The 25,316-nt window shown below is 41.5% G+C and overlaps 5 non-coding genes across 5 annotated transcripts; 4 read left to right on the forward strand and 1 right to left on the reverse strand.

Moving 5' to 3' along the window:
* The first annotated feature begins 2,966 nt into the window (after nt 1-2,966).
* Nucleotides 2,967-3,038, forward strand: trnap-ugg (transfer RNA proline (anticodon UGG)). Its single transcript has one exon. It is a non-coding gene; the product is annotated as a tRNA-Pro (tRNA).
* A 5,522-nt stretch (nt 3,039-8,560) lies between these two features.
* On the forward strand, nt 8,561-8,632 carry trnap-ugg (transfer RNA proline (anticodon UGG)). Its single transcript has one exon. It is a non-coding gene; the product is annotated as a tRNA-Pro (tRNA).
* Nucleotides 8,633-14,154: 5,522 nt separating this feature from the next.
* On the forward strand, nt 14,155-14,226 carry trnap-ugg (transfer RNA proline (anticodon UGG)). Its single transcript has one exon. It is a non-coding gene; the product is annotated as a tRNA-Pro (tRNA).
* A 1,968-nt stretch (nt 14,227-16,194) lies between these two features.
* Nucleotides 16,195-16,276, reverse strand: trnas-uga (transfer RNA serine (anticodon UGA)). Its single transcript has one exon. It is a non-coding gene; the product is annotated as a tRNA-Ser (tRNA).
* Nucleotides 16,277-25,244: 8,968 nt separating this feature from the next.
* trnap-ugg (transfer RNA proline (anticodon UGG)) lies at nt 25,245-25,316 on the forward strand. The gene has a single exon. It is a non-coding gene; the product is annotated as a tRNA-Pro (tRNA).

Here is a 25,316-nt window from a genome sequence, read left to right on the forward strand (position 1 = left end):
CATCTAGCATTGCTAGTGCTAACAGCACCAATGCTAACGGCGCTAGTGCTGACAGCACCAATGCTAACGGCGCTAGTGCTAACAGCGCCAATGCTAACGGCGCTAGTGCTAATGGCACTATCGGCGCAGCCAATGGCACATGCGCGGGGCCCACCATAGAACAGCGCCCTCTCATCATCACGGAGAGTGACGTGAGGAGAGTGTTTAAAAGGGTGAATACCAGGAAGGCGATGGGACCAGACGGTATCTGCGGGAGGGTCCTCAAAGCCTGCGCAGATCAGCTAGCCCCGGTATTCACCGACATCTTCAATCTCTCCCTGACGCTCGGTATTGTCCCATCCAGCTTCAAGCGGTCCACCATCGTCCCCGTCCCGAAGAAACCTCGACCCTCCGACCTCAATGACTACCGCCCTGTCGCCCTCACATCAGTCATGATGAAGTGCTTTGAAAAGCTAGTTAGAGACTTCATCACATCTTCACTGCCAGCCTCCACGGACCCACTGCAGTTTGCATACCGCCACAACCGCTCCACTGACGATGCGATTGCACATCTGCTCCACACTACACTGACTCACCTGGACAAAGGGAGGGGAAATTATGTTAAAATGCTATTTGTCGACTACAGTTCAGCATTTAACACTATCATTCCCTCCCTACTCACTACTAAGTTGGGAGATCTAGGACTGCATACATCCCTGTGCGACTGGATCTCCAACTTCCTAACAGACAGACCACAATTATTACGGGTGGGCAACTGCGCCTCATCCACCCTCACCCTCAGCACTGGAGCTCCTCAGGGTTGTGTCCTAAGCCCCCTGCTTTACTCACTGTACACCTACGACTGCACAGCCACTTCCAGCTCTAACACCATTGTCAAGTTTGCTGATGACACCGTTGTCGTGGGTCTGATCTCGGACAACGACGAGAGGGCCTACCTGGAGGAGATTAAACACCTAGAAAACTGGTGCCAGGAAAATAATCTCCTCCTAAACGTCAGTAAAACAAAGGAGCTGATCGTGGATTGCAGCAAGAAGCAGGAGCGGCACTACCAACCTGTGAGGATCAGTGGAACCACGGTGGAGAGAGTAGATAGTTTCAGGTACCTTGGTGTTCACATCTCGCAGGACCTGTCCTGGTCCCGCCATACCAGCTCCCTGGCAAAGAAGGCTCGTCAGCGTCTTTACCACCTCAGATGCCTAAGGGACTTCAGACTGCCCACCAAGGTACTGCGGAACTTCTACACCTGCACTATCGAGAGCATCCTCACGGGGAACATCACAGTCTGGTTTGGAAATGGCACCAAGCAGGACAGACAAGCACTCCAAAGGGTAGTGCGTTCAGCAGAGCGCATCACTCACTCGGAACTTCCTGACCTGCAGACCACCTACTACAAGCGGTGCCAAACCAAGGCCAGGAAAATTGTGAAGGACCCCACCCATCCCAACAATAGACTCTTCTCTCTGTTGAGGTCAGGGAGGCGCTTCCGCTCCCTGAAGACCAAAACAGAGAGACTGAAGAGGAGCTTCTTCCCACAGGCCATTCGGGCCCTGAATCAGGGAAACTGATAAACTGTGGGGACCACCACCACCACCACGTAACATGACTGTATATCTGTACATCTGTATATATAGATTTACATTTATACTCAATTAACCTGTTACAACAACTGTAGATATGGTACTATACAATGGATCTGTACATTCTGTAGATTGTGTACATATATACTCAGCCATATACATTGTACATTGTGTATATAATCATAATATACATATATTGTACATACATTGTTAATATATTTTTGTACATACATAGAATATATATTTATCTGTATATATATTTTTTTCTCTATGCACCCCTGGTTCTCTTCCTCAGTTTGGACAGAGCACTCTCCACCATTTCACTGCGTGTTGTACTGTGTATGACTATGTATGTGACAAATAAACCGAACTTGAACTTGAACTTGAACTTGTTATGTTAAAGGGTCGGCATGCAGGCTTCCTGAGTGGTTTTTAAAACGTGTGTTTTGCTGAATCATTGGCAACACAAAACACCGAATGCTCCATCTGGTCACGGCCAATATTATAGCCAGCAAGTTTGTTGTTGCTACCTGAAAGTATTAGTGTGCAAGATTTAGGATTTTTTTTTTTACAGGCTATTTAAAATATGCTGTCAATGCAGTGGCTATGCTGTAACATTCACGTTAGATTAGACTTGCAACTAGACTTTGTAGGGTGGAAGAACTACGGGAACAGAACTGGGTTGTGCTTCCGTACCCATTACCGACACATTTTTTAGTACCATTTGTGTGAAGTAGGAAAGTCAGCTGTGGTGGAACAACAGTAGAGCCAAAAACATAGCAAAGGGCTGAAATGACCTTACCTTTGATGTTAAGGTCTCTCAAGAATGCCTAAGGTAACTAAGCATGTGGAAGGTCACAAAGAGCAGATGGCTTGCATTCCCTCAGCCTTCAATGACATGCCGGCATGTTGTTGCATCATTTTCATACACTGACCCATTCTCACAAATCAAATTAATTGTCTTGCAAACATGTTTTGAATTGTTTCTAGTGGTAGATCAATGACAAGGAATAATACCTGTCAAGTATGTACCTTGCAATGTTGCAAAGTCATCAGTCATCAAAAGAACTCTAAATTAATAAAATGAAAATTGTAATAAGTCAAGAATGCCAACTGAGCAGAGGGTGTCCAAATGTGGACATGAGACAAAAATCCAAAGGTAAACAAATGCAATGGGCTTGTTGGTCTAGGCGTATGATTCTTGCTTAGGGTGCGACGGATTCCAGGTTCAAATCGGGAATGAGCTCTTTATACTTACTTTGGATCCACAGGTGTCTTGCACCATATGTTAGTGTCGCTTCATGAAAGAGTAAAAGAACTGAAAGACCACCTCAATTCTGTTTCTTAACATTGCCCAGTCAAAAAAAGGGTTATAGTGAGTTTAATGATGGCTTGTTGGTCTAGGGGTATGATTCTTGCTTTGGGTGTGAGAGGTCCTGGGTTCAATTCCCAGACAAGCCCACTTTGACTTCAACCAGTTGCTGGAGGTGAGATCATGCCTTCTCTATTTAAAAGTTTTTGCTAAGGGATGTCCAAATTAAGAAAGAGCTAGAGTGCCCACTTCCTGTCCTGGTGATCCAGTCTTCCACAGAGTATACAGCTGGCTCTAAGATTCTTGAAAAATTGCATTTCATTTAGCACTTGCTTTACATTCCGTTTGGAACTAAACTCTCCAGGTCCAGAATTGGCATGTTACGTTTTAAGGAATTTACTATGGTAATGTTTACCTTAACATGAGGTCTATCTATACAGAGAAGTGGACAGGGTCGCCCTATGACCAAGGCTTTAATCTCTCGGCCATTGCAGCTGTTGCATACTTTGGGCACTTGTGGGTTATGTCCTTGGACTTCTTCAAGCTCAATTATGAGTCCCCATGTGTCATTGATTCAGGGTTGCAAATGGCCTGATATGCAAATTCAAAGACAGGACTCTCCCGCATGGTCTGCTCACTATTTTAGCAAGCTAATGTCAATTCCAGATAAACAGGTGCTCAGAAGCTTGTCAGAGTATTAGACTGATGCACTACCTACTACACTAATGTGGCCTCCAAGGTCTTCCACGTCACGTGAAAACGTGGGACAGCTCAAGGTGGCTCACCAATTTTGCCTGAACACTGCTTTTGTTTTTAAAAAATCACACCTAGCTGATGTAGGTGTCATGTAAAGTTTTCACTGGCATGCTGTTAGTACAAGTGGGCAGAAATGTAAGTCAACAAAGATGAAACTTGCACATTGGAAATAAATTAGTGCAGGATATCGCTTGACCTAAGTTGAATGTTGACAAGAGAGTGCAGCTCAGTACATTAATTTGCAATGGAATAATCAGACATTTTGCAAACAGAGTCAAAGCCAAATTTGATAAAAATGCTGCATATGACATAACTCATAGTGTAGACCAATCTCGTGTTTATCACACAGGGATAGTCAAAATGCTTTGAATATTTTGCATTTTTACAAGAATTCGAAAAGAAATACAAATCATAAGCCAGCACACCAACATTGTTAAAAGAGGAAAATGAAGACAGGGTCAACATCACCAGAATGTGTTTAAAAAACTTTCTCTTGTATGTGCACTGATCCAAAATACTTCAAAACCTGTGGGATGTGTACATCTCAGTCAGTTTCTTTTAACACACATGCATCTGTCCTTGTTAGTATATTAGATAGTATCTCTGCCTCTCAGGCAGAAATTCTTGGGTTGTTTCCCCAGCAGGGAGTATTCCTATTCTTAGTGCACTGCAGACAAACCGGTGACTTGGCACCCTTTTTAGGAATGATAACATCGAATCCTACACCCACAGTTGCTCTTTTCTACTTATATGAATCAAGACACTAGCACATTGTGGATCAATACTTTGATAAAGCACCTGGGAGAGAATTTGATGCCCAGTGGCGACATTATCTCTAAGCAGACATGACAAAACATGCATACCATCAAGGCCAAGACTGAAGAGCATGGAAAAATTTTGTCAATTTCATAAACTACATCAAATGCTTTGCTGGTGTCAAATATTGTAATGACATTAAATATTGTGACTTGACAATTATGTGAAGGGTAGTGCTTGGTAACTGTCCATCTTGACTTTGGATTGTACATTTTCTCTCTTGACTTGTCTCGGGACTACAGTGTCAATTCTTGAGATGTATTTGTTCCAATTACATTTACATTTAAGGCATTTAGCAGACACTTTTATCCAGTGTGACTTACAAAAGGGCTTTGTCATTTACTCATAGAATACACCCTAGCCATTACAGTAGTTTAGAGTCCAATATACCACTGATCTAGAATACTGTAGAAATAAAAGGATCACTGCCGTTACCTAGAAGTACAAAATGCATAAGGACTAAAGTTTGTTAGACAACATCAGTGTAATAAATACTACCCTACAATAAGTGCTAATTTAGTTAGTCAATATAGGAGCAGGGTCATTTGTCAGATTCCATGAATAGATGGGTCTTTAGTCTGTGTTTGAAGACTGCAAGAGCTCTGCTGTCAGGAGAGCAAGTGGAAGCTCATTTCACCATCTGTGAGTCTCAATGCTTGTCTTCCATGAGACTTGGAGCATGGAATTTCAAGCCGAGCCATACTTGAGGCTCGAAGCACCTGAGGTATGAATCGGGCTTTGACTACTGACTCAATGTATCAAGGGCCTGGCCCATTTTTGGCTTTGTAGGGCAGCATCAAGATTTTAAATCTGATGTGATTAGAGTTTTTATATGCCCATGATATCACGGAGGTAAGAAGGATGTGCTTTCTGCACTACATGAAACAAGACACTGCTATGTGGCAGGTAGATCATTCAGGAAAGGGTGTGGGAGTGCAAGATCTCCCCACTGGAGAATTGGTGCTGTATACCAAGTTCAATTGTCACCTTTGAGAACAGATGTGACATAAAGTTCATGCCTTGGTCAGATTGTATAACTTTGGGCAATCCAAAGGTAGTGCAGAATTTAATAACAGCTCTTCAATTTTAGTTATCGAAGGGGAATTGCCTCAGGTTACGTGGTGGCAGCACACATTATAGTCAATAGGTAGCAATGCCCAGAACGGGTCTTTGGCAAAGGGCCCACACAATCAACCAACACCTTTTCAAAGGGCTCACCAACTGCTGGAATGGGGCACAGAGGAACAGACAGAATGACCTGATTTGGTTTTCCGGCCATGTAAGGCATGAACGGCAGTGTCCAACATCACTCCTAATCGATGGCCAAAAGAAATGTTGTAGAATTTGTTGTTTTGTCATTTTTCTGATACCTAGGTGTCCAGACAGGGGATGGTCATGGGCTAGTGATAATATGTGTATTTGGTATGATGCTGGAACAACTACCTGGGCTACAGAGTTTCACTCCTCCTCAGAATCAGACTCACTCCATGTCCTGAATACAACACCACCTCAAATGAAATACATGCGCCGATAACCTTTCGGTTTGTTTTGTCACGATTCTTATTTTCTAGTACACATCCATTGGTCAAATATATTTATCATTTACTAAAATTTTATTCTGTGCATTGGAATACTTTTAAAATATACATCAGTAAGGTAATGTACATGAACCCATGTTTTCTGATTGTTTTTGGATAACAGAAAAATGGCTTGTCACGTGCATCCTTGACTCAGTCTATCTGTTACAGAAACAACATTTTTTGAGACAATTCTAATAGCCATTATTGTGGAAAAACCTCATCAGCCAGGATGATTTTGCATGTAGCTGTTTAATACAATCGTATAGGGTAGTTGTGTGTTTGATTATAAATGATGATCTCATAATAATCTTATCTACATATTCTTATACATTTACATAGTAGCATTCACTCATATACTCAAATTCCATATGATACATAGAAAAGGTCCACCTCATCCATTTTAGTTTTTACCTGATCAATAATCCAAAAAAATATATAAATAACAGCACCCTCTAGCGATGAACCTCAATTATTTCAAGCTAAATATAAAGTATAGCTAGGATAAGTCAGCACTATCTTGCAGCTAGAACAAATTATTCTCAGATTAATTTATGCATCATGGCAAGTGGCTGAGTTAAAAATGAAACACAATTAAGTCAAATTAAATTGACCCACCTGCAACAAGTTCAGCAACCACATTTAATTTCACTGAATGGTCAGCTAGCCAGCCTATACAAAACAGGTTATTGTTAGAAATTCTGCATGTGTGATTCACTTATCTTCACATCTCAGATTGCTTATAATGATATACTAATGTATCCACGTTAGAAATAATTGGTGAAATCCACCACAAAAGGTGAGACTCAACATAATAAATAATGAGACAAATCTTGGGATATGACTTGGATATTAACCTACCCAAAGCAGCTATGACTCGCTCTGCTCTATATAAGGGGCTGGAGACTTTCTGACCAGCAGGTTGCGCTGAACCCATTTTGCAGGCATTTCACAACTTTATCATTTTTAACACTGTGACATTGTTTTAGGTAATCTGTGTTCTACATATTCAAAAGAAGCACACTAGGAAGTAAGAATGGCTTCTTCTTTGGTGAAAATCTCCTTGTTAAATAATCTTTTTTTTCTACTGCATTGTTGTAAGTTTAAATTTGGTTAACATTTTTTCAGGGTTGCATGATTTGTAATTTTTTTACTGTTTGGAATGCCCAAGGTTTATAATATTACAAGTGGGACTATTCTCTACAAACCTATGCGATATCAGATCAAAGTTATTAGAATGTGTGATTTTCTGCTGTTTGTTATATATGTCAATGTTTACAGTAGCGATTTTCTTTGTTCAATCATTTTTTATGTGGTCTAACTGGAAGCATCTAATGACTGTGGTAACTCAAAGAGCTATTTAAAGGGCTCCGTCAGTGATTTTTAATCATTGCTGCACATACATTGTTGGTTTTCTTAAAAGTTAATTTTGCCATGTCATTGCCAATGTGTTTTTCACAGGCTAAGAACATCAGTGAGCTCTCTCTGACCAAGGTCTAGTTTATAGCCAGCGAGTTTGGTGGAGTTATGTTAAAGGGTTGGCATGCGGGCTTCCTGAGTGGTTTTTAAAACGTGTGTTTTGCTGAATCATTGGCAACACAAAACACCGAATGCTCCATCTGGTCACGGCCAATATTATAGCCAGCAAGTTTGTTGTTGCTACCTGAAAGTATTAGTGTGCAAGATTTAGGTTTTTTTTTTTTACAGGCTATTTAAAATATGCTGTCAATGCAGTGGCTATGCTGTAACATTCACGTTAGATTAGACTTGCAACTAGACTTTGTAGGGTGGAAGAACTACGGGAACAGAACTGGGTTGTGCTTCCGTACCCTTTACCGACACATTTTTTAGTACCATTTGTGTGAAGTAGGAAAGTCAGCTGTGGTGGAACAACAGTAGAGCCAAAAACATAGCAAAGGGCTGAAATGACCTTACCTTTGATGTTAAGGTCTCTCAAGAATGCCTAAGGTAACTAAGCATGTGGAAGGTCACAAAGAGCAGATGGCTTGCATTCCCTCAGCCTTCAATGACATGCCGGCATGTTGTTGCATCATTTTCATACACTGACCCATTCTCACAAATCAAATTAATTATCTTGCAAACATGTTTTGAATTGTTTCTAGTGGTAGATCAATGACAAGGAATAATACCTGTCAAGTATGTACCTTGCAATGTTGCAAAGTCATCAGTCATCAAAAGAACTCTAAATTAATAAAATGAAAATTGTAATAAGTCAAGAATGCCAAATGAGCAGAAGGTGTCCAAATGTGGACATGAGACAAAAATCCAAAGGTAAACAAATGCAATGGGCTTGTTGGTCTAGGCGTATGATTCTTGCTTAGGGTGCGACGGATTCCAGGTTCAAATCGGGAACGAGCTCTTTATACTTACTTTGGATCCACAGGTGTCTTGCACCATATGTTAGTGTCGCTTCATGAAAGAGTAAAAGAACTGAAAGACCACCTCAATTCTGTTTCTTAACATTGCCCAGTCAAAAAAAGGGCTATACTGAGTTTAATGATGGCTTGTTGGTCTAGGGGTATGATTCTTGCTTTGGGTGTGAGAGGTCCTGGGTTCAATTCCCAGACAAGCCCACTTTGACTTCAACCAGTTGCTGGAGGTGAGATCATGCCTTCTCTATTTAAAAGTTTTTGCTAAGGGATGTCCAAATTAAGAAAGAGCTAGAGTGCCCACTTCCTGTCCTGGTGATCCAGTCTTCCACAGAGTATACAGCTGGCTCTAAGATTCTTGAAAAATTGCATTTCATTTAGCACTTGCTTTACATTCCGTTTGGAACTAAACTCTCCAGGTCCAGAATTGGCATGTTACGTTTTAAGGAATTTACTATGGTAATGTTTACCTTAACATGAGGTCTATCTATACAGAGAAGTGGACAGGGTCGCCCTATGACCAAGGCTTTAATCTCTCGGCCATTGCAGCTGTTGCATACTTTGGGCACTTGTGGGTTATGTCCTTGGACTTCTTCAAGCTCAATTATGAGTCCCCATGTGTCATTGATTCAGGGTTGCAAATGGCCTGATATGCAAATTCAAAGACAGGACTCTCCCGCATGGTCTGCTCACTATTTTAGCAAGCTAATGTCAATTCCAGATAAACAGGTGCTCAGAAGCTTGTCAGAGTATTAGACTGATGCACTACCTACTACACTAATGTGGCCTCCAAGGTCTTCCACGTCACGTGAAAACGTGGGACAGCTCAAGGTGGCTCACCAATTTTGCCTGAACACTGCTTTTGTTTTTAAAAAATCACACCTAGCTGATGTAGGTGTCATGTAAAGTTTTCACTGGCATGCTGTTAGTACAAGTGGGCAGAAATGTAAGTCAACAAAGATGAAACTTGCACATTGGAAATAAATTAGTGCAGGATATCGCTTGACCTAAGTTGAATGTTGACAAGAGAGTGCAGCTCAGTACATTAATTTGCAATGGAATAATCAGACATTTTGCAAACAGAGTCAAAGCCAAATTTGATAAAAATGCTGCATATGACATAACTCATAGTGTAGACCAATCTCGTGTTTATCACACAGGGATAGTCAAAATGCTTTGAATATTTTGCATTTTTACAAGAATTCGAAAAGAAATACAAATCATAAGCCAGCACACCAACATTGTTAAAAGAGGAAAATGAAGACAGGGTCAACATCACCAGAATGTGTTTAAAAAACTTTCTCTTGTATGTGCACTGATCCAAAATACTTCAAAACCTGTGGGATGTGTACATCTCAGTCAGTTTCTTTTAACACACATGCATCTGTCCTTGTTAGTATATTAGATAGTATCTCTGCCTCTCAGGCAGAAATTCTTGGGTTGTTTCCCCAGCAGGGAGTATTCCTATTCTTAGTGCACTGCAGACAAACCGGTGACTTGGCACCCTTTTTAGGAATGATAACATCGAATCCTACACCCACAGTTGCTCTTTTCTACTTATATGAATCAAGACACTAGCACATTGTGGATCAATACTTTGATAAAGCACCTGGGAGAGAATTTGATGCCCAGTGGCGACATTATCTCTAAGCAGACATGACAAAACATGCATACCATCAAGGCCAAGACTGAAGAGCATGGAAAAATTTTGTCAATTTCATAAACTACATCAAATGCTTTGCTGGTGTCAAATATTGTAATGACATTAAATATTGTGACTTGACAATTATGTGAAGGGTAGTGCTTGGTAACTGTCCATCTTGACTTTGGATTGTACATTTTCTCTCTTGACTTGTCTCGGGACTACAGTGTCAATTCTTGAGATGTATTTGTTCCATTTACATTTACATTTAAGGCATTTAGCAGACACTTTTATCCAGTGTGACTTACAAAAGGGCTTTGTCATTTACTCATAGAATACACCCTAGCCATTACAGTAGTTTAGAGTCCAATATACCACTGATCTAGAATACTGTAGAAATAAAAGGATCACTGCCGTTACCTAGAAGTACAAAATGCATAAGGACTAAAGTTTGTTAGACAACATCAGTGTAATAAATACTACCCTACAATAAGTGCTAATTTAGTTAGTCAATATAGGAGCAGGGTCATTTGTCAGATTCCATGAATAGATGGGTCTTTAGTCTGTGTTTGAAGACTGCAAGAGCTCTGCTGTCAGGAGAGCAAGTGGAAGCTCATTTCACCATCTGTGAGTCTCAATGCTTGTCTTCCATGAGACTTGGAGCATGGAATTTCAAGCCGAGCCATACTTGAGGCTCGAAGCACCTGAGGTATGAATCGGGCTTTGACTACTGACTCAATGTATCAAGGGCCTGGCCCATTTTTGGCTTTGTAGGGCAGCATCAAGATTTTAAATCTGATGTGATTAGAGTTTTTATATGCCCATGATATCACGGAGGTAAGAAGGATGTGCTTTCTGCACTACATGAAACAAGACACTGCTATGTGGCAGGTAGATCATTCAGGAAAGGGTGTGGGAGTGCAAGATCTCCCCACTGGAGAATTGGTGCTGTATACCAAGTTCAATTGTCACCTTTGAGAACAGATGTGACATAAAGTTCATGCCTTGGTCAGATTGTATAACTTTGGGCAATCCAAAGGTAGTGCAGAATTTAATAACAGCTCTTCAATTTTAGTTATCGAAGGGGAATTGCCTCAGGTTACGTGGTGGCAGCACACATTATAGTCAATAGGTAGCAATGCCCAGAACGGGTCTTTGGCAAAGGGCCCACACAATCAACCAACACCTTTTCAAAGGGCTCACCAACTGCTGGAATGGGGCACAGAGGAACAGACAGAATGACCTGATTTGGTTTTCCGGCCATGTAAGGCATGAACGGCAGTGTCCAACATCACTCCTAATCGATGGCCAAAAGAAATGTTGTAGAATTTGTTGTTTTGTCATTTTTCTGATACCTAGGTGTCCAGACAGGGGATGGTCATGGGCTAGTGATAATATGTGTATTTGGTATGATGCTGGAACAACTACCTGGGCTACAGAGTTTCACTCCTCCTCAGAATCAGACTCACTCCATGTCCTGAATACAACACCACCTCAAATGAAATACATGCGCCGATAACCTTTCGGTTTGTTTTGTCACGATTCTTATTTTCTAGTACACATCCATTGGTCAAATATATTTATCATTTACTAAAATTTTATTCTGTGCATTGGAATACTTTTAAAATATACATCAGTAAGGTAATGTACATGAACCCATGTTTTCTGATTGTTTTTGGATAACAGAAAAATGGCTTGTCACGTGCATCCTTGACTCAGTCTATCTGTTACAGAAACAACATTTTTTGAGACAATTCTAATAGCCATTATTGTGGAAAAACCTCATCAGCCAGGATGATTTTGCATGTAGCTGTTTAATACAATCGTATAGGGTAGTTGTGTGTTTGATTATAAATGATGATCTCATAATAATCTTATCTACATATTCTTATACATTTACATAGTAGCATTCACTCATATACTCAAATTCCATATGATACATAGAAAAGGTCCACCTCATCCATTTTAGTTTTTACCTGATCAATAATCCAAAAAAATATATAAATAACAGCACCCTCTAGCGATGAACCTCAATTATTTCAAGCTAAATATAAAGTATAGCTAGGATAAGTCAGCACTATCTTGCAGCTAGAACAAATTATTCTCAGATTAATTTATGCATCATGGCAAGTGGCTGAGTTAAAAATGAAACACAATTAAGTCAAATTAAATTGACCCACCTGCAACAAGTTCAGCAACCACATTTAATTTCACTGAATGGTCAGCTAGCCAGCCTATACAAAACAGGTTATTGTTAGAAATTCTGCATGTGTGATTCACTTATCTTCACATCTCAGATTGCTTATAATGATATACTAATGTATCCACGTTAGAAATAATTGGTGAAATCCACCACAAAAGGTGAGACTCAACATAATAAATAATGAGACAAATCTTGGGATATGACTTGGATATTAACCTACCCAAAGCAGCTATGACTCGCTCTGCTCTATATAAGGGGCTGGAGACTTTCTGACCAGCAGGTTGCGCTGAACCCATTTTGCAGGCATTTCACAACTTTATCATTTTTAACACTGTGACATTGTTTTAGGTAATCTGTGTTCTACATATTCAAAAGAAGCACACTAGGAAGTAAGAATGGCTTCTTCTTTGGTGAAAATCTCCTTGTTAAATAATCTTTTTTTTCTACTGCATTGTTGTAAGTTTAAATTTGGTTAACATTTTTTCAGGGTTGCATGATTTGTAATTTTTTTACTGTTTGGAATGCCCAAGGTTTATAATATTACAAGTGGGACTATTCTCTACAAACCTATGCGATATCAGATCAAAGTTATTAGAATGTGTGATTTTCTGCTGTTTGTTATATATGTCAATGTTTACAGTAGCGATTTTCTTTGTTCAATCATTTTTTATGTGGTCTAACTGGAAGCATCTAATGACTGTGGTAACTCAAAGAGCTATTTAAAGGGCTCCGTCAGTGATTTTTAATCATTGCTGCACATACATTGTTGGTTTTCTTAAAAGTTAATTTTGCCATGTCATTGCCAATGTGTTTTTCACAGGCTAAGAACATCAGTGAGCTCTCTCTGACCAAGGTCTAGTTTATAGCCAGCGAGTTTGGTGGAGTTATGTTAAAGGGTTGGCATGCGGGCTTCCTGAGTGGTTTTTAAAACGTGTGTTTTGCTGAATCATTGGCAACACAAAACACCGAATGCTCCATCTGGTCACGGCCAATATTATAGCCAGCAAGTTTGTTGTTGCTACCTGAAAGTATTAGTGTGCAAGATTTAGGTTTTTTTTTTTTACAGGCTATTTAAAATATGCTGTCAATGCAGTGGCTATGCTGTAACATTCACGTTAGATTAGACTTTCAACTAGACTTTGTAGGGTGGAAGAACTACGGGAACAGAACTGGGTTGTGCTTCCGTACCCTTTACCGACACATTTTTTAGTACCATTTGTGTGAAGTAGGAAAGTCAGCTGTGGTGGAACAACAGTAGAGCCAAAAACATAGCAAAGGGCTGAAATGACCTTACCTTTGATGTTAAGGTCTCTCAAGAATGCCTAAGGTAACTAAGCATGTGGAAGGTCACAAAGAGCAGATGGCTTGCATTCCCTCAGCCTTCAATGACATGCCGGCATGTTGTTGCATCATTTTCATACACTGACCCATTCTCACAAATCAAATTAATTGTCTTGCAAACATGTTTTGAATTGTTTCTAGTGGTAGATCAATGACAAGGAATAATACCTGTCAAGTATGTACCTTGCAATGTTGCAAAGTCATCAGTCATCAAAAGAACTCTAAATTAATAAAATGAAAATTGTAATAAGTCAAGAATGCCAAATGAGCAGAAGGTGTCCAAATGTGGACATGAGACAAAAATCCAAAGGTAAACAAATGCAATGGGCTTGTTGGTCTAGGCGTATGATTCCTGCTTAGGGTGCGACGGATTCCAGGTTCAAATCGGGAACGAGCTCTTTATACTTACTTTGGATCCACAGGTGTCTTGCACCATATGTTAGTGTCGCTTCATGAAAGAGTAAAAGAACTGAAAGACCACCTCAATTCTGTTTCTTAACATTGCCCAGTCAAAAAAAGGGCTATACTGAGTTTAATGATGGCTTGTTGGTCTAGGGGTATGATTCTCGCTTTGGGTGTGAGAGGTCCTGGGTTCAATTCCCAGACAAGCCCACTTTGACTTCAACCAGTTGCTGGAGGTGAGATCATGCCTTCTCTATTTAAAAGTTTTTGCTAAGGGATGTCCAAATTAAGAAAGAGCTAGAGTGCCCACTTCCTGTCCTGGTGATCCAGTCTTCCACAGAGTATACAGCTGGCTCTAAGATTCTTGAAAAATTGCATTTCATTTAGCACTTGCTTTACATTCCGTTTGGAACTAAACTCTCCAGGTCCAGAATTGGCATGTTACGTTTTAAGGAATTTACTATGGTAATGCTTACCTTAACATGAGGTCTATCTATACAGAGAAGTGGACAGGGTCGCCCTATGACCAAGGCCTTAATCTCTCGGCCATTGCAGCTGTTGCATACTTTGGGCACTTGTGGGTTATGTCCTTGGACTTCTTCAAGCTCAATTATGAGTCCACATGTGTCAATTATGAGTCCACATCACTTCAAATAAGCAACTAAATTCTCTATTCTGCAAGAGACTACATTGGAGTTCCACACCAACACCTTAATTCCTGGGCCATCACAACTTATGGACAAAGCAGCTATTTCTGCATCAATTCGTAGGACTCCTACAGTTTCACTGGCACGAAGTTGCAAATGGCATGGCAAGCATATGCGAAAGGAGACCTATCTTGGGATATGACTTGAATGTCAAGTCCTGAGATGTACTTGTTACATATACATATACATTTACATTTACGGCATTTCCCAGACACTCTTATCCAGAGCGACTTACAAAAGTGCTTTGTCATTTACTCATAGAATACATCCTAGCCATTACAGTAGATTAGAGTCCAACATACCAATGATCTAGAATACTGTAGAAAAAAGGGATCACTGCTGTTGCCTAGAAGTACAAAATGCATAAGGTCTATCTTAAACAATGATAAGTGCAATAAACAATAAGCACCAAAGTTTGTTAGTCAATATAGGAGCAGGGTCATTTGTCCTTTAAATATTCCATGAATAGATAGATCTTTAGTCTGTGTTTGAAGACTGCAAGGGACTCTGCTGTCAAGACAGCAAATGGAAGTTTATTCCATCTTCTGTGAGCCAGAACAGATAGTAATCTAAACACTTGTCTTCCATGAGACTTGAAGCATGGAATTTCACGCCGAGCCATACCTGAGGTTCGAAGCACTCGAGGTACAAATCAGGCTTTGACCATTGACTCAATGTAACAAGGGGCTGCACCATTTTTGACTTTGTAGTTAAGCGTCAAGATTTTAAATCTGATGTGTGCAGCTACTGGAAGCAAACGAAGGGAGCGCAGCAGCGGGGTAACACGTGTGAACTTCGGAAGATTGAACACCAGTTGTGCTGCGGCTACTACTGCTGTTACTTGCACGTACATCATCTTGTTAGTGACTTGTGGGTGGGCACTGGAGTGAACAGTGTAAGAGCTAAAGTGTTATAGTTATAGTTAAAGAGAAAAGAGGCCGCTGTCCCTGGAATGCTGGTGCAAGACATGGAAGAGAATCATAGGCAAACACCATTGCAATTTGCATGTGAGAAATAGTCTTCCAGAACTTTCTCTGAGCTAAGATGAATGTCCAATAGTTGAAGAGTTTTTACATGTCCTTTACATCACGCAGGTAAAAAGGATTTGCTTTCTCCTCTACATGAAACAAGACACTGCTATGTGGCAGATAGATCGTTCAGTAAAGGATCTGGGAATGCAATCTCTCCCCACTGGTGGCATGATGTCTCTGCAGAAATCACTTCAAATAAGCAACTAAATCCTCTATTCTGCGAGAGACTACATTGGAGTTCCACACCAACACCTTAATTCCTGGGCCATCACAACTTATGGACAAAGCAGCTATTTCTGCATCAATTCCTAGGACTCCTACAGTTTCCCTGGCACAAAGTTGCAAATGGCATGGCAAGCATATGCAAAAGTAGACCTAGAGGACACTGTACACTCATTCTTCCAGTAAAGGAATCAGAACAGAAACATGTCATCTCCTTACGCTGCAAGCAGGAGTCGAACCTGCGCGGGGATCCCCCATTGGATTTCAAGTCCAACGCCTTAACCTCTCGGCCATTGCAGCTGTTGCATACTTTGGGCACTTGTGGGTTATGTCCTTGGACTTCTTCACGCTCAATTATGAGTCCCCATGTGTCATTGATTCAGGGTTGCAAATGGCCTGATATGCAAATTCAAAGACAGGACTCTCCCGCATGGTCTGCTCACTATTTTAGCAAGCTAATGTCAAATCCAGATAAACAGGTGCTCAGAAGCTTGTCAGAGTATTAGACTGATGTACTACCTACTACACTAATGTGGCCTCCAAGGTCTTCCACGTGAAAACGTGGGACAGCTCAAGGTGGCTCACCAATTTTGCCTGAACACTGCTTTTGTTTTTAAAAAATCACACCTAGCTGATGTAGGTGTCATGTAAAGTTTTCACTGGCATGCTGTTAGTACAAGTGGGCAGAAATGTAAGTCAACTAAGATGAAACTTGCACATTGGAAATAAATTAGTGCAGGATATCGCTTGACCTAAGTTGAATGTTGACAAGAGAGTGCAGCTCAGTACATTAATTTGCAATGGAATAATCAGACATTTTGCAAACAGAGTCAAAGCCAAATTTGATAAAAATGCTGCATATGACATAACTCATAGTGTAGACCAATCTCGTGTTTATCACACAGGGATAGCCAAAATGCTTTGAATATTTTGCATTTTTACAAGAATTCGAAAAGAAATACAAATCATAAGCCAGCACACCAACATTGTTAAAAGAGGAAAATGAAGACAGGGTCAACATCACCAGAATGTGTTTAAAAAACTTTCTGTTGTATGTGCACTGATCCAAAATACTTCAAAACCTGTGGGATGTGTACATCTCAGTCAGTTTCTTTTAACACACATGCATCTGTCCTTGTTAGTATATTAGATAGTATCTCTGCCTCTCAGGCAGAAATTCTTGGGTTGTTTCCCCGGCAGGGAGTATTCCTATTCTTAGTGCACTGCAGACAAACCGGTGACTTGGCACCCTTTTTAGGAATGATAACATCGAATCCTACACCCACAGTTGCTCTTTTCTACTTATATGAATCAAGACACTAGCACATTGTGGATCAATACTTTGATAAAGCACCTGGGAGAGAATTTGATGCCCAGTGGCGACATTATCTCTAAGCAGACATGACAAAACATGCATACCATCAAGGCCAAGACTGAAGAGCATGGAAAAATTTTGTCAATTTCATAAACTACATCAAATGCTTTGCTGGTGTCAAATATTGTAATGACATTAAATATTGTGACTTGACAATTATGTGAAGGGTAGTGCTTGGTAACTGTCCATCTTGACTTTGGATTGTACATTTTCTCTCTTGACTTGTCTCGGGACTACAGTGTCAATTCTTGAGATGTATTTGTTCCATTTACATTTACATTTAAGGCATTTAGCAGACACTTTTATCCAGTGTGACTTACAAAAGGGCTTTGTCATTTACTCATAGAATACACCCTAGCCATTACAGTAGTTTAGAGTCCAATATACCACTGATCTAGAATACTGTAGAAATAAAAGGATCACTGCCGTTACCTAGAAGTACAAAATGCATAAGGACTAAAGTTTGTTAGACAACATCAGTGTAATAAATACTACCCTACAATAAGTGCTAATTTAGTTAGTCAATATAGGAGCAGGGTCATTTGTCAGATTCCATGAATAGATGGGTCTTTAGTCTGTGTTTGAAGACTGCAAGAGCTCTGCTGTCAGGAGAGCAAGTGGAAGCTCATTTCACCATCTGTGAGTCTCAATGCTTGTCTTCCATGAGACTTGGAGCATGGAATTTCAAGCCGAGCCATACTTGAGGCTCGAAGCACCTGAGGTATGAATCGGGCTTTGACTACTGACTCAATGTATCAAGGGCCTGGCCCATTTTTGGCTTTGTAGGGCAGCATCAAGATTTTAAATCTGATGTGATTAGAGTTTTTATATGCCCATGATATCACGGAGGTAAGAAGGATGTGCTTTCTGCACTACATGAAACAAGACACTGCTATGTGGCAGGTAGATCATTCAGGAAAGGGTGTGGGAGTGCAAGATCTCCCCACTGGAGAATTGGTGCTGTATACCAAGTTCAATTGTCACCTTTGAGAACAGATGTGACATAAAGTTCATGCCTTGGTCAGATTGTATAACTTTGGGCAATCCAAAGGTAGTGCAGAATTTAATAACAGCTCTTCAATTTTAGTTATCGAAGGGGAATTGCCTCAGGTTACGTGGTGGCAGCACACATTATAGTCAATAGGTAGCAATGCCCAGAACGGGTCTTTGGCAAAGGGCCCACACAATCAACCAACACCTTTTCAAAGGGCTCACCAACTGCTGGAATGGGGCACAGAGGAACAGACAGAATGACCTGATTTGGTTTTCCGGCCATGTAAGGCATGAACGGCAGTGTCCAACATCACTCCTAATCGATGGCCAAAAGAAATGTTGTAGAATTTGTTGTTTTGTCATTTTTCTGATACCTAGGTGTCCAGACAGGGGATGGTCATGGGCTAGTGATAATATGTGTATTTGGTATGATGCTGGAACAACTACCTGGGCTACAGAGTTTCACTCCTCCTCAGAGTCAGACTCACTCCATGTCCTGAATACAACACCACCTCAAATGAAATACATGCGCCGATAACCTTTCGGTTTGTTTTGTCACGATTCTTATTTTCTAGTACACATCCATTGGTCAAATATATTTATCATTTACTAAAATTTTATTCTGTGCATTGGAATACTTTTAAAATATACATCAGTAAGGTAATGTACATGAACCCATGTTTTCTGATTGTTTTTGGATAACAGAAAAATGGCTTGTCACGTGCATCCTTGACTCAGTCTATCTGTTACAGAAACAACATTTTTTGAAACAATTCTAATAGCCATTATTGTGGAAAAACCTCATCAGCCAGGATGATTTTGCATGTAGCTGTTTAATACAATCGTATAGGGTAGTTGTGTGTTTGATTATAAATGATGATCTCATAATAATCTTATCTACATATTCTTATACATTTACATAGTAGCATTCACTCATATACTCAAATTCCATATGATACATAGAAAAGGTCCACCTCATCCATTTTAGTTTTTACCTGATCAATAATCCAAAAAAATATATAAATAACAGCACCCTCTAGCGATGAACCTCAATTATTTCAAGCTAAATATAAAGTATAGCTAGGATAAGTCAGCACTATCTTGCAGCTAGAACAAATTATTCTCAGATTAATTTATGCATCATGGCAAGTGGCTGAGTTAAAAATGAAACACAATTAAGTCAAATTAAATTGACCCACCTGCAACAAGTTCAGCAACCACATTTAATTTCACTGAATGGTCAGCTAGCCAGCCTATACAAAACAGGTTATTGTTAGAAATTCTGCATGTGTGATTCACTTATCTTCACATCTCAGATTGCTTATAATGATATACTAATGTAGCCACGTTAGAAATAATTGGTGAAATCCACCACAAAAGGTGAGACTCAACATAATAAATAATGAGACAAATCTTGGGATATGACTTGGATATTAACCTACCCAAAGCAGCTATGACTCGCTCTGCTCTATATAAGGGGCTGGAGACTTTCTGACCAGCAGGTTGCGCTGAACCCATTTTGCAGGCATTTCACAACTTTATCATTTTTAACACTGTGACATTGTTTTAGGTAATCTGTGTTCTACATATTCAAAAGAAGCACACTAGGAAGTAAGAATGGCTTCTTCTTTGGTGAAAATCTCCTTGTTAAATAATCTTTTTTTTCTACTGCATTGTTGTAAGTTTAAATTTGGTTAACATTTTTTCAGGGTTGCATGATTTGTAATTTTTTTACTGTTTGGAATGCCCAAGGTTTATAATATTACAAGTGGGACTATTCTCTACAAACCTATGCGATATCAGATCAAAGTTATTAGAATGTGTGATTTTCTGCTGTTTGTTATATATGTCAATGTTTACAGTAGCGATTTTCTTTGTTCAATCATTTTTTATGTGGTCTAACTGGAAGCATCTAATGACTGTGGTAACTCAAAGAGCTATTTAAAGGGCTCCGTCAGTGATTTTTAATCATTGCTGCACATACATTGTTGGTTTTCTTAAAAGTTAATTTTGCCATGTCATTGCCAATGTGTTTTTCACAGGCTAAGAACATCAGTGAGCTCTCTCTGACCAAGGTCCAGTTTATAGCCAGCGAGTTTGGTGGAGTTATGTTAAAGGGTTGGCATGCAGGCTTCCTGAGTGGTTTTTAAAACGTGTGTTTTGCTGAATCATTGGCAACACAAAACACCGAATGCTCCATCTGGTCACGGCCAATATTATAGCCAGCAAGTTTGTTGTTGCTACCTGAAAGTATTAGTGTGCAAGATTTAGGATTTTTTTTTTTACAGGCTATTTAAAATATGCTGTCAATGCAGTGGCTATGCTGTAACATTCACGTTAGATTAGACTTGCAACTAGACTTTGTAGGGTGGAAGAACTACGGGAACAGAACTGGGTTGTGCTTCCGTACCCATTACCGACACATTTTTTTAGTACCATTTGTGTGAAGTAGGAAAGTCAGCTGTGGTGGAACAACAGTAGAGCCAAAAACATAGCAAAGGGCTGAAATGACCTTACCTTTGATGTTAAGGTCTCTCAAGAATGCCTAAGGTAACTAAGCATGTGGAAGGTCACAAAGAGCAGATGGCTTGCATTCCCTCAGCCTTCAATGACATGCCGGCATGTTGTTGCATCATTTTCATACACTGACCCATTCTCACAAATCAAATTAATTGTCTTGCAAACATGTTTTGAATTGGAACACGCTGGAACAGGCTGAGGGCTCGGGCACACCGAGCTCCCTTACCTAGCATCCTGCTAGCCAACGTCCAGTCTCTGGATAACAAGCTAGACGACCTCCGGGCCAGGATAAAGTTCCAGAGGGACATTCGGGATTGCAATCTCCTCTGCTTCACCGAGTCGTGGCTGAACCCAGCGGTACCAAACCACGCTATCCTGCCGGCCGAGTTCTTCTCGGTTCACCGCATGGACAGGACGGCAGATTCGGGGAAATCGAGAGGCGGCGGAGTGTGTGTGATGGTAAACAACAGCTGGTGCAACAATGCCAACGTTGTTACTCTCGCCTGCTCCTGCTCACCCAACCTGGAGCTGCTCGACCTCAAACTTCGTCCTTTCTACCTTCCTCGGGAGTTCACTTCGGTCATCATCAACACCGTGTACATCCCACCTCAGGCTAACATGGACACTGCACTGTGGGAACTTCATGAGGCTCTCACACAGTTTCAGGCACATCACCGGGACGCTGCACTTATTGTGGTTGGGGATTTCAACAGCGCTAACCTCAAGCGTGCGGTGCCCAACCTTTACCAGCACGTAACCTTCCCCACCAGGGGAAATAGGACACTAGATCACTGCTACACCCCATACAAGGACAGCTACAAGGCACTAGCTCAGCCACCGTTTGGTAAGTCGGACCACGCCGCCATCTTCCTCCTACCAAAATATAAACAATGGCTGAAACGGGAAGCTCCGGTTCAGAGGGAGGTCGCGCGCTGGACAGACCAATCGGTGGCCACTCTGCAGGACGCTCTGGATGACGCGGACTGGGACATGTTCCGGCGCAGCACTGATGATGTCAGCGAGTTTACGGAGGCAGTAGTAGGATTTATTGGGAAACTGGTGGACGACACGATCCCAAGAATCACCATCAAGAAGTTTTCCAACCAGAAGCCCTGGGTGGACAGAACCATCCGCGAGGCTCTGAACTCTCAAACTGCTGCCTACAATGCGGGGATCATCAGCGGGAACATGGACGAGTACAAGTCTGCAGCATACGGAGTGCGCAGGGCGGTGAGGGAGGCGAAGCGGCGCTACGGGAAGAAACTAGAGACACAGTTCCAGCAGAGTGGCTCTAGATCCCTGTGGCAGGGAATACGGATGATCACGGACTACAGGAGCCCACCCTCTGGGCTGATGAGTGCGGATGAGTCTCTGGCGAACGAGCTGAATACATTCTTTGCTCGCTTCGAGGCTACATCTAGCATTGCTAGTGCTAACAGCACCAATGCTAACGGCGCTAGTGCTAACAGCACCAATGCTAACGGCGCTAGTGCTAACAGCGCCAATGCTAACGGCGCTAGTGCTAATGGCACTATCGGCGCAGCCAATGGCACATGCGCGGGGCCCACCATAGAACAGCGCCCTCTCATCATCACGGAGAGTGACGTGAGGAGAGTGTTTAAAAGGGTGAATACCAGGAAGGCGATGGGACCAGACGGTATCTGCGGGAGGGTCCTCAAAGCCTGCGCAGATCAGCTAGCCCCGGTATTCACCGACATCTTCAATCTCTCCCTGACGCTCGGTATTGTCCCGTCCAGCTTCAAGCGGTCCACCATCGTCCCCGTCCCGAAGAAACCTCGACCCTCCGACCTCAATGACTACCGCCCTGTCGCCCTCACATCAGTCATGATGAAGTGCTTTGAAAAGCTAGTTAGAGACTTCATCACATCTTCACTGCCAGCCTCCACGGACCCACTGCAGTTTGCATACCGCCACAACCGCTCCACTGACGATGCGATTGCACATCTGCTCCACACTACACTGACTCACCTGGACAAAGGGAGGGGAAATTATGTTAAAATGCTATTTGTCGACTACAGTTCAGCATTTAACACTATCATTCCCTCCCTACTCACTACTAAGTTGGGAGATCTAGGACTGCATACATCCCTGTGCGACTGGATCTCCAACTTCCTAACAGACAGACCACAATTATTACGGGTGGGCAACTGCGCCTCATCCACCCTCACCCTCAGCACTGGAGCTCCTCAGGGTTGTGTCCTAAGCCCCCTGCTCTACTCACTGTACACCTACGACTGCACAGCCACTTCCAGCTCTAACACCATTGTCAAGTTTGCTGATGACACCGTTGTCGTGGGTCTGATCTCGGACAACGACGAGAGGGCCTACCTGGAGGAGATTAAACACCTAGAAAACTGGTGCCAGGAAAATAATCTCCTCCTAAACGTCAGTAAAACAAAGGAGCTGATCGTGGATTGCAGCAAGAAGCAGGAGCGGCACTACCAACCTGTGAGGATCAGTGGAACCACGGTGGAGAGAGTAGATAGTTTCAGGTACCTTGGTGTTCACATCTCGCAGGACCTGTCCTGGTCCCGCCATACCAGCTCCCTGGCAAAGAAGGCTCGTCAGCGTCTTTACCACCTTAGACGCCTAAGGGACTTCAGACTGCCCACCAAGGTACTGCGGAACTTCTACACCTGCACTATCGAGAGCATCCTCACGGGGAACATCACAGTCTGGTTTGGAAATGGCACCAAGCAGGACAGACAAGCACTCCAAAGGGTAGTGCGTTCAGCAGAGCGCATCACTCACTCAGAACTTCCTGACCTGCAGACCACCTACTACAAGCGGTGCCAAACCAAGGCCAGGAAAATTGTGAAGGACCCCACCCATCCCAACAATAGACTCTTCTCTCTGTTGAGGTCAGGGAGGCGCTTCCGCTCCCTGAAGACCAAAACAGAGAGACTGAAGAGGAGCTTCTTCCCACAGGCCATTCGGGCCCTGAATCAGGGAAACTGATAAACTGTGGGGACCACCACCACCACCACGTAACATGACTGTATATCTGTACATCTGTATATATAGATTTACATTTATACTCAATTAACCTGTTACAACAACTGTAGATATGGTACTATACAATGGATCTGTACATTCTGTAGATTGTGTACATATATACTCAGCCATATACATTGTACATTGTGTATATAATCATAATATACATATATTGTACATACATTGTTAATATATTTTTGTACATACATAGAATATATATTTATCTGTATATATATTTTTTTCTCTATGCACCCCTGGTTCTCTTCCTCAGTTTGGACAGAGCACTCTCCACAATTTCACTGCGTGTTGTACTGTGTATGACTATGTATGTGACAAATAAACCGAACTTGAACTTGAACTTGAACTTGTTATGTTAAAGGGTCGGCATGCAGGCTTCCTGAGTGGTTTTTAAAACGTGTGTTTTGCTGAATCATTGGCAACACAAAACACCGAATGCTCCATCTGGTCACGGCCAATATTATAGCCAGCAAGTTTGTTGTTGCTACCTGAAAGTATTAGTGTGCAAGATTTAGGATTTTTTTTTTTACAGGCTATTTAAAATATGCTGTCAATGCAGTGGCTATGCTGTAACATTCACGTTAGATTAGACTTGCAACTAGACTTTGTAGGGTGGAAGAACTACGGGAACAGAACTGGGTTGTGCTTCCGTACCCATTACCGACACATTTTTTAGTACCATTTGTGTGAAGTAGGAAAGTCAGCTGTGGTGGAACAACAGTAGAGCCAAAAACATAGCAAAGGGCTGAAATGACCTTACCTTTGATGTTAAGGTCTCTCAAGAATGCCTAAGGTAACTAAGCATGTGGAAGGTCACAAAGAGCAGATGGCTTGCATTCCCTCAGCCTTCAGTGACATGCCGGCATGTTGTTGCATCATTTTCATACACTGACCCATTCTCACAAATCAAATTAATTGTCTTGCAAACATGTTTTGAATTGTTTCTAGTGGTAGATCAATGACAAGGAATAATACCTGTCAAGTATGTACCTTGCAATGTTGCAAAGTCATCAGTCATCAAAAGAACTCTAAATTAATAAAATGAAAATTGTAATAAGTCAAGAATGCCAAATGAGCAGAAGGTGTCCAAATGTGGACATGAGACAAAAATCCAAAGGTAAACAAATGCAATGGGCTTGTTGGTCTAGGCGTATGATTCTTGCTTAGGGTGCGACGGATTCCAGGTTCAAATCGGGAACGAGCTCTTTATACTTACTTTGGATCCACAGGTGTCTTGCACCATATGTTAGTGTCGCTTCATGAAAGAGTAAAAGAACTGAAAGACCACCTCAATTCTGTTTCTTAACATTGCCCAGTCAAAAAAAGGGCTATACTGAGTTTAATGATGGCTTGTTGGTCTAGGGGTATGATTCTCGCTTTGGGTGTGAGAGGTCCTGGGTTCAATTCCCAGACAAGCCC

The sequence above is a fragment of the Electrophorus electricus genome, chromosome 15 (assembly GCF_041902795.1).
Source record: "Electrophorus electricus isolate QZ-2024a chromosome 15, ASM4190279v1, whole genome shotgun sequence".
Lineage (NCBI taxonomy): Eukaryota > Metazoa > Chordata > Actinopteri > Gymnotiformes > Gymnotidae > Electrophorus > Electrophorus electricus.